The 20,844-nt window shown below is 32.4% G+C and overlaps 1 long non-coding RNA gene across 7 annotated transcripts; it reads right to left on the bottom strand.

Annotated features, from left to right (window-relative positions):
- Positions 1 to 10,973: 10,973 nt before the first annotated feature.
- LOC133789103 (uncharacterized) lies at positions 10,974 to 20,576 on the bottom strand. Of its 7 annotated transcripts, XR_009873480.1 has the most exons (6): positions 20,327 to 20,576; positions 20,138 to 20,251; positions 17,930 to 18,030; positions 16,833 to 16,989; positions 16,310 to 16,361; positions 10,974 to 13,732 (listed from the first exon to the last, which is right to left on the bottom strand). It is a non-coding gene; the product is annotated as an uncharacterized LOC133789103 (long non-coding RNA). The 7 variants fall into 7 exon arrangements; XR_009873475.1 differs by having other exon boundaries at positions 16,833 to 18,030; XR_009873479.1 differs by lacking the exons at positions 20,138 to 20,251; positions 20,327 to 20,576 and having other exon boundaries at positions 10,974 to 11,322; positions 13,636 to 13,732; positions 16,833 to 20,130.
- Positions 20,577 to 20,844: the final 268 nt, after the last annotated feature.

Genomic DNA, 20,844 nt, shown 5'->3' on the forward strand with positions numbered 1-20,844 from the left:
TTATGTTTATGTTATGTTATGATATGTTATGAATATGTTATGAATATGTTATGCATGTGTTTGTTGTAGGCTTGGGCTTATGCCCTTTTTGACTAACAAGACCCCAAAAAGATTGTGGGCATATGCCTATTTAGCTGGTAGGACCCCACTAATCTCATGGGCATAAGCTTGTTTAGTCTAAGGGACCCCAAGTAATAATGGCCATTATAATAAGAGTATTATGTGTTATGATATGTCTTTACGTTTATTATGAAATCTATGTTTATGACTATGTGTTAGATTTTTCCTTGCTGGGCATTAGGCTTATTCCTTTCTGTTTATGTGCAGGAAATAAGCTTTAGAGGCGGAAAGATTCGTGACGCTTAGAGGATGTGTATCGATGGTGAATGGAGTCAAGGGGCCGAGCGTTATTCGATTCGAGGATGTAGTCTTGTTTATGTTTTTATGGTTTTAAATGTATTTTCCGCATTTTCTATGTAACTCTTTTTAGTTTTTAAGTTGTTTTTGTTTTAAAGACAATGGGTACCCATATCCTACTTATTTTTATGAAAGTAACCTTTGTTTCTACAAGTTTATAATAAATTATGGTATTTCCGCAAAAATGTAAGTTTTATGTATAGATTCGTTAATGGTCCAAATAGTCTAGATTAGTGGGTCATTACAACTTATTTCCCCCATTAATTGGTCGCGCCCTTTTATTTTTGTCAGATTGCTTGTTGTCAGGATGCCTTCTCTTCTGTCCGTTACCGTTGTTGTTGGACTGATTGTTGCTGTTATTGCTAGACTGATTGTTGTTCCGACTGGCCTGAGGTTGGCTCTGCTGTTTGGGTTCAGGCTTGCTAGCTTCTTCTTTGCTCACGTTGGCCTGCAACCTTTCTACTTCAATGGTCGTCTCAAGAACGTCGGCATATGAAGTGTTTCCCGGGTTTGCTAGCTTTACCCCCATCTCGATCTTTGGTCGGAGTCCTCTCACGAATTTGTTCACCCTCAGATAATCGGTTGGAACTAACTCTGCCGCGAACTTGGCTAAGCGGTCAAACTGACGAGCATATTCCGCCACCGTTAAATTCCCTTGCTTCAGATTGGTGAACTCCTCAACTCTTGTAGCAAGTACCGCTGAATTGTAGTACTTCTTGTGGAAGAGCTCCACAAATCGGGTCCACGTCATAGTGGCAGCATCGTGGGATTGCTGGACCAAATCCCACCATATCCTGGCATCTTTCTTGAGTAAAGATGAGACGCAGGATATGTGTTCAGCATTACTGAGGTTCATGTGGGCTAGGATCGGCTCCACATTCCTTAGCCATTCTTCTGCTTCAAAGGGGTCCGTAGTCCCTTCGAAGTTCGGAGCGTGCTGCTTACGGAACCTCTCGTACACTGGCTCCATATGCTGTACAGGATATGGAGCGTAATTCGTCATAGGCCATCCCCCATATGGACCAACTTGTTGGGGTGCTGAGGCCATTGGCTGTGGCTGTGGCTGTGGCTGCGGCTGCGGCTGTGGCGGAGGCTGAGGCTGAGATTGAGCCTGCTGGCGTTGTTGCTGCAGAAGTTCCTCGACTTGTTGTCGCAGTCTGGCAATCTCTGCAGTGTTGTCAGCTGGCTGTGCCGGCGCGTTGCGGCGAGCAGTAGCACGCACTCCCCTTTGGCGAACGGTAGGGACCGCATTGGTTGCTGGAACATCGTTGGAGGCGTTTCCGTTGGTGCGTGCAGATCTTCGGAGAGACATCGTAGCAGAGTTCTAACAGTTGAAAGAAACATGTTAGAACTTTTCCTAATAGGCTCTAAGGCAAAAGCATATCTAAAACAAACATATCTCGGACCTATTTATTATGACTTCTTATGAAAGATTATATAGGTCTTTATTTATTATTTAGAGTGGGTTTCTAAACTTAGAAAAAAAAAACAAGTCATCTTTATTTTCTAAGTGTGTTTCTAATCATCCTATATGACTTAATTCTCAGGCTCGAAACTTATCTTTGTTCCAAAGTTAACCATATTGAGGGAGGGCTGGGATCAGTAAAATCGTTCCCACTACTAAGGCCCCCTAACTCTCAATAAGGAAACCAGGTTCATTGATTTGTATCCACCCTCACCGAACTTAGTCATTATTCATTTTATTTAGTATTTATTATGATTGTGAAAATAGAATCAAACTCACACATGATATTCAAATAGCATGTTTATTCATTTGGAAAATAATTTCACTTATTACAATAAAAAATAAAACAAATAAAAACCACTAATCTAAAAATCGGGATCTTCTACATCCGATCCGTCATCTAGCATATCATCATCTATTTGTTCATAATCATCATTGTCATGAGCATCAAAACTTCCTATAGGAAGGTTGGTGAGAATCCTATTCTTTTGCTCATTGGTGAACTGAAACTCAATTTTTGAGGTGAACCTAACTAAGAGAAAATAGTATCTCATTGCTAAGGGTAGTTCATCTTCCTCATACATCTCTCCCCATATCTCTTCTAATGCTGCTATTACAGAATGAAAATATTTAAACAACCTAATTACTAATACATATTGCTCGGTTGATCTTAGCATTATTTGTTTAGCCTCTTGAAGGCCACCTATCGCTTGGTGAAACAAAAGCAACCTTCGAGTAATCCTTTCTAGGGCTCCTACGGTGTTTCTTGGCTCCCTTATTCTTTTTAAGGCCTTATTGGCTCGGATATCTTGGTAGGTTAAGGCTCCGTTCATTCTTAACTGAAACATAAACACTAAAGTTGTTAGCTATACACATAGACAAAGTAACTTGTAACTTGTAACTTAAACACTTACTTGGCAGTCCGATTCGGAGCTTTGAGCATGTGTATCGAGGAGAACTTCATGCGAAGGAACCGTTTTCTCTGATACCAACTGTAATGACCCACTACTCTAGACTATTTGGACCATTAACGAAACTATACATAAAACTTACATTTTTACGAAAATACCATAATTTATTGAGTAACTTGCAAAATAAGAGTTATTTACAAATAAACAGAATACTAAGAAGGATTATGGGATCCCATTGTCTTTAAAAACAAAAGATGTTTTAAAATAAAAGACATTACATAATTGGTGCGGAAAATACACATAAAATCATAAAAACATAAATTGAGACTACATCCTCGAATCGAATGACACTCGGCCCCTTGACTCCATTCATCATCGATACATATCCTCCAAGCGTCATGAATCTTTCTGCCTCTAAAGCTTATTTCCTGCACATAAACAGAAAGGAATGAGCCTAATGCCCAGCAAGGAAAAAATCTAACACATAGTCATACACATCAATTTCATAATAACGTAAAGACATATCATAACACATAATGCACTTATTATAATGGCCATTATTACTTGGGGTCCCATAGACTAAACAAGCTTATGCCCATGAGATTAGTGGGGTCCTACCAGCTAAATAGGCTTATGCCCACAATCTTTTTGGGGTCTTGTTAGTCAAATAGGGCATAAGCCCAAGCCTACAACATACACATCAATAACATATTCATAACATATGAAAACATAACACATAAGATAACATAAACATAAACATATAGATTCTAGCCTATTTTCCTTACCAAAGTTACCGGGATATAATGGACTGAGTTGGGACTTTTTGGAACACTCCTAAAACCATAAGAAAGAGTGAGTCTAAAGAAAGGAGATGAAATGAAAGAGATGGAAAGACTAAACCATAAAAAACATACTTACCGACTTATATGCTTAAGAACTTGGATTCCCTAACCAAAATAAGAATAAGGTTAGGGGACTGAGTAGAATGTTTTGAGAAAGGAAATAACATAACATACAGAAAGGAACTAGAGTTTTGGGTTTACCTCAAAGATTTGCAAGATCAATCTAACCTCCACCGAAATACTATAGAACTCACTTCCCAAAGTGTTTGATAAGCTTATGATGTTTAAGCTTATAGTTTTTCCCAAACCAAGTGTTTACACTCTCACACTCACTTAACACTAGCAGCTTCTGAACTTAGAGCAAATGGTGAATAATGGCTGGGTACTAGGTCCTATTTATAGATTTTGGGAATGAAAATATCTTGATTTTACTTAAATAAAAATAATGGCTTTTTAGGTGAAAATCATTTGAATAATCGTTCAGCAGAGGCTGAAGACTCGTTCAAAAGATGCTGGACTGTTGAAGGAGTTTGAATGGCTGAAAGGAAATGAATTCAAAAACGTTTGAAAACATACTGGAGGAGGCGATATATCGCCCCCTGTAGGCGATATATCGCCTGGGCCAGTATGCCCGAGGCGACCGTGCATCGTTTCGTGTTTTCTGTATCTACGTGCTGCGACATATCGCCCCCTATAGCTGCGATATATCAGCACACGCTGAATATTTAAACACGAAATTACACATTTTTAGCTAAGTTTGAATGGAGTAAACAGCCTTGACTAAGCCCTCAACGTATTCAAAGCTGCTGACTGACCCTATAACATTCAAACTTTACCCTTATTTAATTTAATCCTCAAAAATACTTAATCCTTAATTACCATTCATAACATGTGCTTATAATCCTATTGGTTGATGTCTAAACCTTATAATATAATAAATATAATCCTTAATATCAATCACATTAATCAAACCTTAGGTTATACTTAATATTCTTAAACTATAGGTTAAACTTAGAAAATCTATAAGTACTACTATGAGTGTCCAAATAATTCCCGGTCTGAACCAAAAATCCATAGTAACAAAGATAATGCTATAAATACTATCATACTATTATCTATCTTAGCTAAGTAAAGTTCTTGGACTCTACATACTTACCATGTGTGTATTGACATAAATAGCTTTGCCTCTTTTGACCAAAGACCTCTTGTTACTTACTTAAATCTGCCTAATGGTCACCAAATATCTATAACTAAATTTGGAATTGTGCGCATCAATGACTAAATAACTCTATATAATGTCCTTTATGTTCCACAATTTAAATTTAATCTCTGTTCAATGCCTTAATTACTTAACAACACTTCTAATATACTTGTTTTTAACTATAATGATTGCCCTCTATAGGATCCTATTCGGCACAAATAGATTGGGATTGCTAAGAAGCTCCACAATCTCTATATATTGACAAAAGATTGTTCTCCTAATTCATATTTTGTTTCTTGTGATAGGTGTAATAATGTGGACCAATGGCACACATTCCTTGGCCATCTCTCTATGTTGGTTATTCTAATATCAATAATGAGTTAGTTTTTCAGAGTCTAATGCGTCTTCCATTCCTTATTCCATTTTTCATTATGCAAACCAAAAGAGATTACCTTTTATTTCTCACAATAATCTTGCCTCTAATCCTTTTGATTTTATACATTTAGACATATGGGGACAATTTCACATCTTAAGAATTCAAGGATACAAGTATTTTTGTACCATTTTGGATGATGCTACGCGCTTTACTTGGGTATATATACATGCTGAAATCAAAAGCTGAAGCCCAACAAGCTATTCCAAATTATTTAACTTTAATCAATACTCAATTTTCCACATGCATCAAATCGGTAAGAACCGACAATGCTAAACAACTCAATTTAACATCCTTTTTGCTACAAAGGGTATCATACAATATAATTCTTGTGTTGAATGCCCACAACAAAATTATGTTGTGGACTGTAAAACCCAACATATTTTGAATGTTGCTAGAGCACTATGTTTCCAATCAAACATCTCATTATCATATTAAAGCTATCGTATTCATATAGATGTATATATGATTAATAGAACACCATAAAAATTATTTCATTTCAAAACCCCTTTTGAATTATTATATACAAAAAGGCTTCAAACTATAATCTCTTGCGAAACATAAGCTGCCTAGATATGCATCTACTCTTGATAGCAAGAGACATAAATTTTATCCTCGCTCTAGAGCGTGTATATATATTGGATATCCTCATGGCAAGAAAGCATATACTTTCCTTGATATTCAAACTAACCAAAATTTTCTCTCCTATGATGTTATTTTCTATGAATCAATTTGTCCTCTTCGAAAAGCTACACATAATGTTAAAATAAATATATTCTTTTCACATTCTTCTCTGCCCAAGACTAACATCCCTTTAGGTAGTACTATTCATGATGATATTCCTGTTGTTACTAAACCTATTAATCACTCTAACGAAGGTGCTTCTTCTCCTTCCATTGCTACTACCTCTCGACCAGATCCCATTCAACCCACCAATGCTCCATATACCACTAAATCTAGCCGAACTACTGCCAAGCCTACTCATTGAAGAGATTGCATATGTCAATATTAAGCCACGGTACCTTTTACTTCTCACCCTATATCTAAGTACTTATCTTATGATAAGTTTTCTTCCTCTTTCAAGGATGTTATTTTAGCTGCCAATTGCACTTTGGAGCCTAAAAATTACACCATAGCTGCCATCAAACTAGAATGGCAGCATGCTATGCAATAAGAACTTGATGCATTGGATGCCAACAACACTTGGAAAATTGTTTCCCTCCCACAAGGCCACCACACAATTGGTTGTAAATGGATGTATAAAGTAAATAAAAAAAATTAAAAGGAGAGATCGATTGCAATAAAACTCGACTTTTCGTCAAAGGATACACTCAACAAGAAGGTATATATTATTCTCAAACTTTTGCACCCGTAGCTAAATTTACTACATTAAAATTATTACTAGCAATAACTGCCTCTGAAAATTTATATTTACTTATCTATGTGTATTTCTTGCCTTACTTATTGTAAATCCTATAATTGGCATATTTTATAGAAATATCTTTTTCTTAAAAGATAAATTGTTTGTTTCCCTTTATTGTCATTTTCGGAAATTCACTTTCCCTTTTTGTGAATTTCAGATTATCTTAGCTTCCTTATTTATCTTTATATTGTCCCAATTTGTTTATAAAGGGAAGTTATATCTTCCAAATATTCAGTACTTACCCAAAGTCATTTCTAGAATATTTGTATATATATTTTCGTGCAGCTCAAGAATTGAAAAATAGGAAACTGAATTCTTAAAGTCATTAATTGTTGTTTCCTTTTTGAGCTTGTTTTTTATCCGACACAGATCTAAGTTGTCCCAACAAAAATCGTAACTATTTGATCAGCATCTTCTAAACAAGGCAACTCTTCATCAATCAAGAATATCTTCAATTATTCTTGCCTTTATTAGGAGATTCTTTCTCAGCCTTTATGAGCACGAAAAATGACTCTATAAATAGGGCTCTAAAGGCAGTGAAAAGGGGAACTCTGAGATGCATAATTTGTGAGTGTATTGTAATATTTGTGAGAGTTCCTCTTTGTATTCAAGATCATAAGCATTGACGTTCTCTTGTAGAAATATGAGTGTTTAGTTTTCAATGGTGAATTTATACCACGTTCATGAGTGAATACACATTGTAATTTGAACACAATGTTTATTGTCTTCGGGAGAAGATTTTTTACAAGCCTTGCGTCAGGAGGATGCAAGCACTCACTGGCCATTGAAGGGAGTTCAAGTGGTTGAGCGTTTCAATCAAGATCAGATTAGTGAAGAGAAGTACAACAAAGTTGCGGCAAATCTTAAGAGGGAGTCTTGTTTTGTTTAAGTCAATATTTTATACTTGTGATTCTTTATTAATTGGTTTTATTCTCTGGGCGTGGCCCCAAGGAGTAGGTTATCCGAAAGGGTTTCTGAACCTTGTAAAAATTCGTTGTGTTCTTTATTGTTTTGCACTGTCTTTTTATTGTGTTCATTTTCTGTTGTGACAAGTTCGGATTCTGTCTCGACGGAACTGGAATCTGCGGAAATAGTTAATTACCATTCAGCTTTTTAATTAATTCAAATGGTTTAATTAATTTGGTAATTAATAAAAATGGAATTTCAATTGGTATCAGAGCGGGTCACTCATTTCTGATCTTGGTTTATTTCGTTTGTTGTTCTTGTTCTTGTTCTTGCAATGTCTTTTTTCACAGAAGGAGGCTCCATAACTCGCCCCCTTTACTCAACGATTAGAACTATCCATATTGGAAAGTTAGAATGAGAGCCTTCATCAAATCTCAAGATGAAAAGGCTTGGAGAGCTATTTTAAGTGGTTGGACTCCTCCAGCAGAAAGCAATGCTGTAACTAAGGTAAAATCTGAACTTGATTAGGCTGATGCTGAAGATAGACTGTCCAGTTACAATAATAAAGCATTACATGTTATTTTTCATGGTGTTGGTGAAGGTTACATTAAATTGATTTCTTCATGTGTTTCGGCCAAAGATGCTTGGCAAATCCTTCAAACTCAATTTGAAGGAACTACTAATGTCAAGCATTCTATGCTTGTTATGCTCACTAAAAATTTTGAAAATTTGAAAATGAAAGAAAATGAATCCCTCACTGAATTTGTCAGATATTGCTAACAAATATTTTGCTCTTGGTGAAAAACTTGAAGAGAATGTTTTGGTTCAAAAAATTGTTAGAGTTCTCCCTGACAGGTTTCAGACGAAGCTAACTGCAATTGAAGAAGCAAAAATTCTAGAAAAAATAAAAGTAGAAGAATTGATGGGTTCACTTCGAACTTTTGAACTAAACCAACAAATTAGACAAAAAGGTAAGACAGAAGAAATCAAGGGGAAATCTATTGCCTTGAAATCTTCTAAAGAAAAGAAGTAAAGTTCGGATGATGAGATGGCTCTGTTGACCAAAAATTTATAAAAATACATAAAGAAATTGGGAAACAAAAAGGCCATATCCAAAAACCCAAAAGGTAATTTTTCTAAACCCTTTGAGACTAATAAAAAGGGTATTCAGTGCAGGGAATGTGAAGGATTTGGATACATTCAATCTAAGTGTGCAAATACCTTAAAGAAAAAGAAAGTCATGACAGCCACGTGGAGTGATCAAGACCCTGAACAGAGTGATGAGGAGGAAAATAGTGTTGCCTTAACCTCTGTTCACAAAGGTATGGTTTTCACTTCAATTGATTACAAGGATGTGTTATGCCTTAATAATTCTGTTCAGAATAATGAGAATTCTGACATTGATTGTGATGATTCTGACTTAAATGAGGAGTCATTGAAAGAGTCTTATAAAATAATGTATGATCAATTGCTGAAAGTGTGTTCTAAGAATCGTCTAATGGCTAGCAATAATAAAAAATTTGTTGAAAAAATTGAAGAACTTGAGATGATTATTTCTTCCAAAAATGATGAAATTAATTCTTTGAGTAAAGAAATTGATCTTTTGCAAAAATGTGTCAAAATGCTTAATCTTAGATCTGGAATATTGGATGATATTCTTTCTGTAGGAAAAAAGGCTAGTGATTATAGTGGATTAGGATCTAATGGATCTGAATCCTCAAGAAAAGTATTTTTTGTAAAATCTATGAATTATCCGACTGTTGTGCCAACTAACCATTATGCAGGAACAAGTCACTCTGTTGAGACCACAAAGTTGTCATCTGTTCCAACAGATCTACAACTAAAGAAAATTTATCCAAAAAGAAACATTGGACAATTTGTACCATTTTGTCATTTTTGTGGGATGAAAGGACACATAAAACCTAAGTATTTCTCTCTGTTAAATTTTTTTAAAAAGAATTATGTTAAACACTTTGGTAGTATGAATCAATTCTTGACAAAAAGAAATTCACAATAAAAAACAATATGGGTCAAGAAAGTTAACTCTGTCTGCTTGGCTACATTTACTTGTCATAAAATGCATGCATCTAGTTCATGGTACTTTGATAGCGGTTGTTCAAGACATATGACAGGTGATGCCAACATACTTACCAACTTCAAATCCTTGAAGTGTGGAGTAGTAACATTTGGGGATGGAATGACAGGAAATATTTTAGGTAAATGTACTCTAAACATTGAAGGGTTACCGAAACTGAAAAATGTGCTTCTTGTTGATGGGCTGAAAGCCAACTTAATTAGCATAAGTCAAATTTGTGACCAAGGTTTTCTTGTTAATTTTTCGCATGATGAGTGTAATGTTTTAAATCAAAGTGGTGATATTGTTCTTAAAGGTTCTCATTCTTTGGATAATTGTTACACTCTCACACAAAAATTCACATGTCATGCATCTTCATCAAGTTTTAATATTACTGACTTGTGGCATGAAAAACTTGGACGTGTATATTTCAAAAACTTGAAAAAGATTGATAATGCAGGTCTCATCCGTGGTATACCCAAGCTGGGTAAAGAATCTCTTGGTAAGTGTGAATCATGTCAATTGGGAAAACAGTTGAAAATTTCCCATAAAGCATTATTTTATATTAATACTTCAAATGTGTTAGAATTATTGCATATGGATCTCATGGGTCCTATACAAGTTGAAAGTATTAATGGTAACAGATACATTTTTGTATGTGTGGATGATTTTTCTAGATTTACTTGGATAGATTTCTTAAGAGAAAAATCAGATACATTCACTACAAGAAAAAATGATTTTAATAACACCAAAAATGTGTTATCAAAACATACGATAAAACTTTCTGATGTGTTAAGACCGACTATGTTATCGTAGGTCAGAGTACTTTACATAACACTTTATCAGTGTCATACAGATATGTTATTGTACTGTCAACGATAACACAATTTCTGTGTTATTTTAATATATAGATAAGTGTTGAATTATGTTATTTATAATCTATTATATAACACTTTTTTTGTGTTATACTAAACTTTAGTATAACACTTTTTTTGTGTTATACTACACTTTAGTATACACACATTTTTTGTGTTATACTACACTTTAGTATAACACATTATTTGTGTTATATAATGAAGTTTGCATAACACAATTCTTTGTATAAAAAGTGTTATTGTAGTAGATATTATAATACAATTTTCGTATTATTGTTATATTTAGATATGTTTAAATTCTCATTATATATTTTATTTATATAACACTAATTTATTCTATTATATTTTAATTTTTTATATATAATTAAAATTAGCTTTCTAATATATACTAGCATCATCAAATGAACTTGATTTTCAAATAACAAATAGTAAAAACATTCAACATTATATTAACAATCCACAAATTAGTTTAAAACATTCAACACTATCATCAACAACAAAATGTTCTTAAAGTATTCAAATAGTCTTAAATATTCAACATATTCAAAAGTTACTACTTTCAGCACAAAATATTCTACAGCTACTCTTCTTCTAATTTGGAGATCTTCCTATTACACATATTAACAACAGTTAGCTTCGACCTTGTTACACCTCTTCCGTGTCCGATTAAACGACTAGATTTTGGGTTACCAAACAATTTTGTCTAGGCATCCTCATGAGCGTTGTCTGTAGTTCCAGATTTTGGGTCTTCAAGGAGAATTTCATTCAATGAACCCTGCATATAAATTAGTATAACTAATGTATGCATTATGAGCATAAATTCATCCTCCAATTATTCTGAAATCATAACCTTTTCTCAACTACCTGTCATATAACCACACAAAAAATAAGCATAATAGACAAAATAAGGGAAAAAAATAGAAACTCTAGAGTAGTACGTTCCTTCTCCCAGGTTTGCTTCTCATTGTTCATCTTCTCATATCTTAAAAAATTCAATATCTTTTTTTCCTGATAGTGAATTGAATATCTTACCAAACACAAGATCGTAAATACTGAAGTTTGTTTTGCTGTGTTTTCACTTGATATAGGATTTAGGCTGTCATTTTTTTTTAAATATATAGGATGTATGCTCTTTCAAACTATTGTCTTTGAATATGAAAGCAAACTTTGATTTGGTGTTGGTGTTCTACTCTCCGTTTGTGTGTTGTGTCTTATTTGTCAATTTTTTTGTTTTATTTGTTGTATTGGCCTTTACTATAATTTTGTTAAGTTTGCTAGCTGCTTGTCCAACTTTTGGCCATTGTGTTTCCAAGGGCTCTATAGTGACTTTACTAATTGGTTTAATTTATACAATAAAGATTGAGCTCCCTGTGTTATAATCTTTCTGAAAATGACAAGAGTATATATATTAATTACAACCTTTTTTGTGAGGTTTTTGGGATTTAATTGTTGCTCTGTCTGCCCTAATATTTATATCTACTATCTATAACTTAAATAGAGGGATTTGAGAAGTGAAAATCCAACAGCGTAAAAGACTTGGTAATTTATCCCTTTGTGGATGGAGCTTATGATTCAGCATTTGGAAAACCATTTTAATTTCTGGTCTTTACACTCAGTCATGTTTTTTGGATTGTTTAAAATATCAAAAAGTATGAAAATGGATCAGCACCTTGTTATCCTTTTTCGTAAAAAAAAATGAAAGCATATTGGAGAACTTTTTCTATGGTTGTCCTTTTATTAGTGTGATGTGTCAAGGCATGAATCTCAAATAAAACAACACTCAACTCACACTCTAAGAGATTTGAACCAGGAAACTTGCCCACATGGATAGAATTTTTTTGAAATAAAGTGTGTGCTAACAAAATTGTTGTTGAAGGTTACAACTCTGACCAAGCTATATGTTTTCTTAACCAACCTTACTCTGTTGTGCTTGATCCTATCCTATGAAATAAGGGTGCTATTTTTAGTTTGCTATTATTGTTAGGCTTACTAAGTCATTGATAAAGTGTACATTGAACATATTTTAGACAAGCATTGACTGTTTTCTATGGATTCTAGATTAAAAAAAAAACTTCTAAATTCAAGTAAAATCTTTTATCGATCATGCCATTATTTTGTGAAGAATCTTTTTTTGAGTTTACTTTTTTTTGTGATGGCTAAGAGGAGAGACCTTTATATTGCATTGTCAGTTATATTGCACTCATTTTAAATAAAAGTTGAAAAGGGAACATCCTCAATTATTAAGTTGATATTTAAATAATGAATAAGAAAGTACAATGGTGTGGAGTATATACGTTGTAGGTATTGGCTGATGTTATATTGTGCTAAGAATTAGTTAATAAAAAAAAATTGGACAAACATTAAATAATAACCCAATTTCTATTCAAAAACACTTGGAAAATTAACATGTCTATTCAGGTAGAGGAATGAGGAATTGAGTGAGTAGAATTATACTTTTACACTTAGATATTTCTCTTTCTATTTCAATAACACAATCTCTAATTGCTATTCTTATAGATTTTACTACTAGGATATTTGACAATGCAGATAGTTTGAAGGTGTTGAGGAATTTTTTCTCTTCTTCTAGTGGGGGCTCCCTGTAGGAAGCTGCTCTTAGGCATGGCCTTTTTTTTATAAGTATTAACAATGCTAGTTTTCCAATAATTTCAAGTGCATGGCCTTCCTTATATCTTATTAGTACTCAAAGTACTCACTCTTTCTGTGTTTAATTATTGGGTTTTCAATATCAAGGAGTGGAGGTTCTATTTTTGGTTGGTATTCTTGTAGTGGTATTTTCAATTATTGATTGTTCTTTGACATTAAGTGACCTACATATATAAAATGGATTGGAAATGAAAGCTACCTTAACAAGCATATAGACAAACAACACACATGTTTTCTTCCTTATCTCGCCACAGCACACAAATTTCTCAAATCCTACTTCACTAAGACATACAAGGTCTTAACCTTCTGTTATCACCACAGCACACAATAATAATCTCAGAGCCTACTTCACTATGGATGAATATTTAAGATATTCAAACTCCTCTAATATTTCAATAATATAAAACCAAGGTAAAAGGAATACCTCTTGCAAACAAAAATAAGAGTCTCCCATAAAAAATTACTTGCACACCAAGTATCTTGCCTCTTCTTTTGAAGGCAGCCAACTAGAAAAGTTTCAACTAAAGAGAAAAAAAAACTCAGCATTAAATAAATAAAATTAAATAGGCAAGGACAATATATAGCAAAAATTTATTAGAATAACATCAGATAGAGAAACGAAATAGAGATGGAGTTAAATCTTCTTATTTGGCTAAAATGAAATTATAAAGAAAAAGACAGTGATGTAAAACTTTTAATGACATGAAAAAGAATAAAATTTGAATTTATTTGAACATAAAACAAATTGGAAATGAATTTATTTTGAAAATTCAGTTATGACAGTTGGTGCTTGGGCCTTGGAGGGGATTTTAGTCACTTACATCACATGTATATATAAGGCTTCTCTTCTATCATTTAATCCAATTCAGTTTTTACATACATTGTAATATTGGGAGTGAGTTTTAGAGAGCCTAGAGATATCTTGTACTACTGTTATGAGAGAAGCTTGGAGCTAGACTCCATTGTTGTACAGATTGAAACTTAGAATCATTAAAGAGATTGTCAAGCCCTTGGGGCTGGTTTTGGCCGTGGAGTAGAGTGGTGTCTAGCCAACACTCATTCGAACCACGTATGTGTTTGTGTTTGTGTTCCTCTTTATTATGTTTCATTTCTATTTTGATTTGATTCCTTGATTAAACCAGTTTTGTCTTTAAGATTGATTATTAATCAATTGTTTTCTGGTTTATGGTGTGTTTATGTTCTTGTTTTGAGGTTGTGTTTACAACAGTATATATAATAAGCCTTGTCTATTTTCATATGAAATAATACATGGGGCTGAAGCATATTAGGAGAGATGTATCTATATATGTAAGAAATTTTTTAAAGATATGAACAATCTTATATTTACAAAATAAAATATTAAGAAAAATCAATATAGTGTATCTCTAGCTATTGATCTTGATAATTTCAAACTAAGAAAGCATATTAAAAGAGATGTATCTATGAGAAGGTACTTATAATAATGTTTGATTTTCACTACAATTTATCAAATATATATCATCATTAGTTCAACGCCTATGGAGTTTGACTACTAAAATGTAATGTACTAAATATCAAGTTATCAACTGCACTACTATAGTTCTATCAATAATAATTAATTTCAGTTTCCTTTTAGGACTGTATTATTATTATTATTATTATTATTATTATTATTATTATTATTTAATTCTTTTTCATTTATACAAGTGCCAAGTACTACACTTTTATATAACATATATTTAAATATTTGTATAATGGAGACATTGTAATGACCAAATATCTATTAGGACCCAACATCTAGTTTTTGTTTGGTAAGGATGGACCCAACTATCTCTCTCTTTCGCCTATACCAGCCAAATAAGTTTTACTAAGGAAGGAAAATAATAGATCAAAAAGAAAGAAAGAATAAAGAAAAATAAAAGTGCCAGATTTATAAGTTGAATATTGGATTGGTGCTTTGATAATTTTTATTTTTCTTGGTTGAATGAAAACATGGGCTCTTTTTCTCAGACACTGGTCATGATTTTCATAATAATCATTTTCATGCTTTTTACATTAAACAGTTGCACTTAAACACACAATGTTGGTGATGTTGCTACTTTGTCAAATGCCTATGCACCTGAGAACTTAAATGTTCATCATCATGGCCTACAGCAGTTCGAAAAGGAAAAAGGGATTCTGGGGTGTACTTGACAGAGCATCATAAACAGTCCATAAAAAAGAAGACTTCCAGTTTAGAAAGAAAAGAACACAGCATCATAAATAGTCCAAAAAGAGAATTCCCATTTTAGAAAGAAAAGAAAAAACAAGACTTCCATTCCATGTAGTTCTAGAAGTTGAACACAACCAAAACCAGAATTTTACCATGATGAAAAAACAAGAACACAACCAAAACCAGAATTTTACCATGATGAATCCATGTAGTTCTAGAAGTTGAAAATTTGGATGAGAAAGTCAGAGCAATGATCATCTAAGAGAAAGAGGAGGAAACTATAATCTAAGATACAAATACTAATTAATAATCTCATTCTCTCTAAGTTCTCAAGATCACTCAAACAAAATACACAACTCAACAACAAAACATAAACTGATTTTCATCCCAATCCTAGTTGAATATTGCTACAAACAAATTGTTCAAAACTATCTCTTTTTCAAGTTCCTCTACTAGAATTAGATACTATATGACCAAACCAAAACAACACTCAATATTGATAACCTTATACTAACAAGTCTATGCTCATTTTTGCCTCAATTCAATATATGACATATCATATTTGACAACCACTTTCTTTTAAGCTGGTAAACTTTGATAACCTTATACTAACAAGAATGTATCTTCTTATCTCTTCTATATACTAATGTAAACTTTCTAAGCTGGTGACAACCACTGTCTCTAACCATCTCAGCGAGCATACCACTGTCTCTAGCGTGCATACAATATAGCTAAGACTGTGTTTAAGCAAAATACCAAAAAAGATAAGTAATTTGCAAGCTATGAGTGCTAAGAGAAGTTTGGCTCAAAAGGAGACTGAATATATACACATTGCATCTTTTTGTGTCAACATATTTCTTTTAATTTTAACAATATTGAAACTAAAAAGAAAGACAAAGCAAGTTACCTTAGGATCTGTATCGAAGTCTAACTCCACAATCTCAAAGCTCCTTTAAAACCTAACAAACAATATATTAAAACATTAAGAAGACAACCAGAAATCTAAACCCAAAAACAATATTAGTTTGCAATCTTCATTTTTAAATCATATAATCTTATAATAATATTTCCAATTTATTATTTTCAAATAAAAAATCAGTTAACTCCTAATATATCACCATTATCTCCCATGGGCGTTGCAATAAAGCAACTATAATGACCATCAAAATTCAATTTCATCAAGAACTAACCTTTATTGCACTAACACATAAGACATTGAATTGAAGCAAATATACATTGCCATCTTGAATCTATTAGGAAGGAGGAGCATTCTTTGGTCTCAAGTAATCACTTTAAAAAAATTACAATATTTAGCCTAATATAAGCTTACAAGTACTACATTGTCTTTGGTAATTGTATGCAAATGATGCAAATAATTGTCCAAAAAAATATCTACAAGCCTATTGTGGTATTACAAAATTGGCACATACTGACATAATGATATTGTGATGCAGTTCTTGAACTAGATTGTAGGCGATTAGCTTGCTTAAAAGCCGATGGATGTAGAAGACTTGAAGTGAGCTTAAAACAACAAGAAAAGGATTCTCCCCAACTATGTGGAATCAATATTGCATGCATCCTTGCATTCTCATTTCATGCAACACAAAAAATAAAGTAATAAGTAAAGATTGCAATAAGGGGGTAAAGAAATCACAATAAAAAATAATAGTTGTCACAAAGCAAAATTTGCCCGATGACTTTCAAAAGTAGAGAAGCAAAAACCTAGAGGTAGCATCTCATTCATCCAGTACAATATCATATAATTAAATACCAGCAAAAAAGCAAACAAAGTTAAAAAAATACAAGTCAAACTTAGGCAAAGACGGCCAAAAGGATGAAACAAAAGGAAAAGCAATACATTCTTCACTAAAAAGAAACACAGGGGAATACACAGAGCTAATCAAAATAAATTTCTATAAACATAAATGTATAGATTAACAAACCATATATGTATACACTCTCTAATAATATTTGTCATTAGAAAATACTCTTGATTTTTTTTCATTTCTTTCAAACACAAATGACAGCCACAATATAAATATATTTCTCTTTTCACCTCAATACAAGCCATTATATAAGCTTATATTGATTTTCCTCATGTTAGATTAATTATTTCACCCGACAAGCTGAAAATTGAAAAAAAATTAGAGATTTATCAAGTTCCACTTAAAATAACTCATACATCAAATCTATATTGCAACATATATATGTAATTCTCATCTAGAAGTTACAACACATTAATGACATGTGAAATGACAACATATTTTAATATTCAAAATTTACTAAAATTTGAACGATTATAATCCAAAAAAAAATGTTAGAACTATTAATTCTAACGAAACAGAGTAAAATCTTTATGGAAAGAAGAAGTATTATTGTTGACCAAGTAATTTGTACAAGAGAGTATTTATACAAGAGATCAATTGAGAAAGTAGTTTAACTACTTATAACAACCATAACAGAAAACTAAAGAGCCACTAAGAAGAGTAAACACACTCTAACATAATAGGCAACTAAGATGTCTTACCAAGAACCTTGAAGAGTCCAAAAGAACATGTTGAATTATGCCTACTATATATTGCTCCATTATTTAGTTCCATTTAGTTGGGTCTTAAATTGAGGCATTCCCTATAAATCAAATATCAGCAATCTATGCAATAATGTCACAGAAAATTAGAGAGGAACATTATTATCTATTTAATTAAGTGTATTTGATAGTGGTAATATGATTAACCTTATTTACAATACTCCAGTTTGGTTTCAACCATTTAAGTATCAAATGTAAGAGTAAAAGAAATCTAATATGTAAAATTATCAACCAACACTACAGGACCAAAAATTAAGCATAACTAACAAATTAATAAATTGCAATTTAAACTCTAATAAAAAAATTATGTTTACATATCCTCAAAACCAAATTCGACCAAGCTTCCAATCACTACCTCCAATGCCACCATTGAAGGGTATATTACTCCAGGAGGCCTATGAAATATGCAATTCATTTTGGATATGCACAAAAAAAAAAAAAATCAAACTGAACTAAAGAAATTACAATGAAACTTGGAGAAATGATCAAAATAATAGCACGGTCTTTTATATATATATAATAAATAGACTAGCCCCACAACTCCTAAGTATCTAAACACAATAATAAACAAACTCAATCTGAGATATGAGCTTGAAAAGATATAATATATATGTAATAAAATATGATTATTGGCATGAGGTTCCATGCACTAAGCACTATCATTAAATTTTAATACTTTTTTCATCAATAGCTAGCAAACTTATTAAATCTATGTTCAATAACTTGGATAGAAGCATGGAACTTGTACTAGAGAAAATATTTGTGTATATCACCACATAGTATATTACTCAATTCAATATTAAATAAATTTTAAAAGTGCTTCTTCTAAATAGAGAAAAATATCAGCCATATGTCACATTTGGTGTTATTACCTAACTACCACCACCTATATGTTGTATAATTCAATAATATTTATAAAAAGTATTGTACATGTCCCAATGAGAAGCACTAATTCATAGTTCAGATTGTACCATACCCATAATACACCAATTTTGAAGTAATAATAATGTCTTTATCTAAAAAAGTAATAATAATAATATCTAAGAGGATAACAAGGTACCCCAAATGAGTGTGAAACTAATAACGTTAAACAAGTCCCAATCAAGCTATCCCTACCACTTCTTTGAAATTCACGGAATTGATTTGTTTTTGGAGTAACATGGAACAAACATATTGGGTATGCATTATGCAATATGAATACTTACATGTAATTATTTATGTGTGTAATGGTATATCTATTCATGTATTTTGGCAATTTCTCCATAAACTAAAATACAAAAGTGACCTTGCCTAGTTGTTTTTTTTTTCTTTCAAAGAATTAAAATAAAATACTATAACTTGTGTGACTATGCATTTTGTACCCAATAAAGAAAAACCAATGTGGAGTGTCATATGTGTGAACATCAAATAAACAATAGTATTTATTTTTAAAAAAAGGAAGCAGTAACTATGTGTGAGACAATGGTGTCGTGATAATCAATGAAAGTTAGGGAGAGTAACATACAGATTGAAGTGGCAGAGGAAGAGAGAATGAGGCAGTGAATTATTGAAGACTTTTATAGGTCTTCAATAGGTCAGATGAGAAAAATGAAAGAATTAAGAGTACTAATATATGTGATACTCAAATGTATATTCATTCTTTTCCTTTAAAATTATGTACATTCATTCTTTTCCTTTTAAAAAAAATGTACATTCATTCTTAGTTAAAAAAATATTAAATAATAAGATGTTTATATACTACTACTACAAGACGAAAAGATGACCTCTGTGCACGTGTAAGGAGAGAACAAGAATTGAAAATAATAGATAACCATAATAAAGAAATCATTATTAAGCATTACGGTAATCAGGTATGTTCATTGTTATGTTTGCTGCACCATTAATTGAGCAAACACCATGGGAAAAGCAACATGCTTAACCTCCAAAAAAGGGCAAGGAAAACAAAGGTAACCCAGACAGATTTCTACATACATATATACAGATTGTACAGACGACCTTTCGTTGAACCTAACTTATAATATATATATATATATATGTAGATATATGATATTCACTTTCAATAACAAAATTCTCTAAACAACACCCAAATTAGTAAAAGAAATTAGATAAATAAAAAATTTGAAATTTCATGAACCAAGAAAGACTTACGCCAATGATGGAGTGGCTGGCTATGTAATAGATACAACTAGAGATAGCCGAGACCACTTAAGGAGAAAGGATATAGGGGTAGATCTTTAATGCCCAAACAAAGAGTGAATATTCCTGAAAATTTTATTTATGGAAAATAAATAAACCCCTACATTTCACAAATATGAAACATTGAGAGATCTTACTTACCCAAGTAGAGAGATTGATACCAAGAGAGAAAGAATGATGGTCGATTGGAGGAGAGAGGAACTTTGACAGATGACCGAATGGAAGGCTACAAAGGAAACTAAATGAGAGTCTAAGACTTTTCAAAAAGATAATTATTTTTTTTAATATTTTAGTATTTAGCAGGCTTTCCTCAAAAGGTACCGCCTTTTTTTTTCACTCTCCCGCTTGAAAGGTAACAGTTCAAAAAGATAAACTTGAAAGTAGTTATTTCATCATAGATTCAGATTTTCACTCTCCCGCATTTTAATATTAGCTATTATAACACTTTGTAAAAAAGCTTATATTCAAGTGTCGTGGAATGGGGTATTTCTTGTAGTGATTTGAAGCTTTTCAAACACTATGCACAAGACTTAGAGTTGAAAAAAATTGTAACATTGGAAAGATTGTAAGAATACGAAGGGATCATGGTAAGGAGTTTGAAAACTCTGTTTAGAATGAATATTGTAAATCTTTTGGAATTTTGCATGAATTTTCTGCTC

Source organism: Humulus lupulus, chromosome 7, assembly GCF_963169125.1.
Source record: "Humulus lupulus chromosome 7, drHumLupu1.1, whole genome shotgun sequence".
NCBI classification, from domain to species: Eukaryota; Viridiplantae; Streptophyta; class Magnoliopsida; order Rosales; family Cannabaceae; genus Humulus; species Humulus lupulus.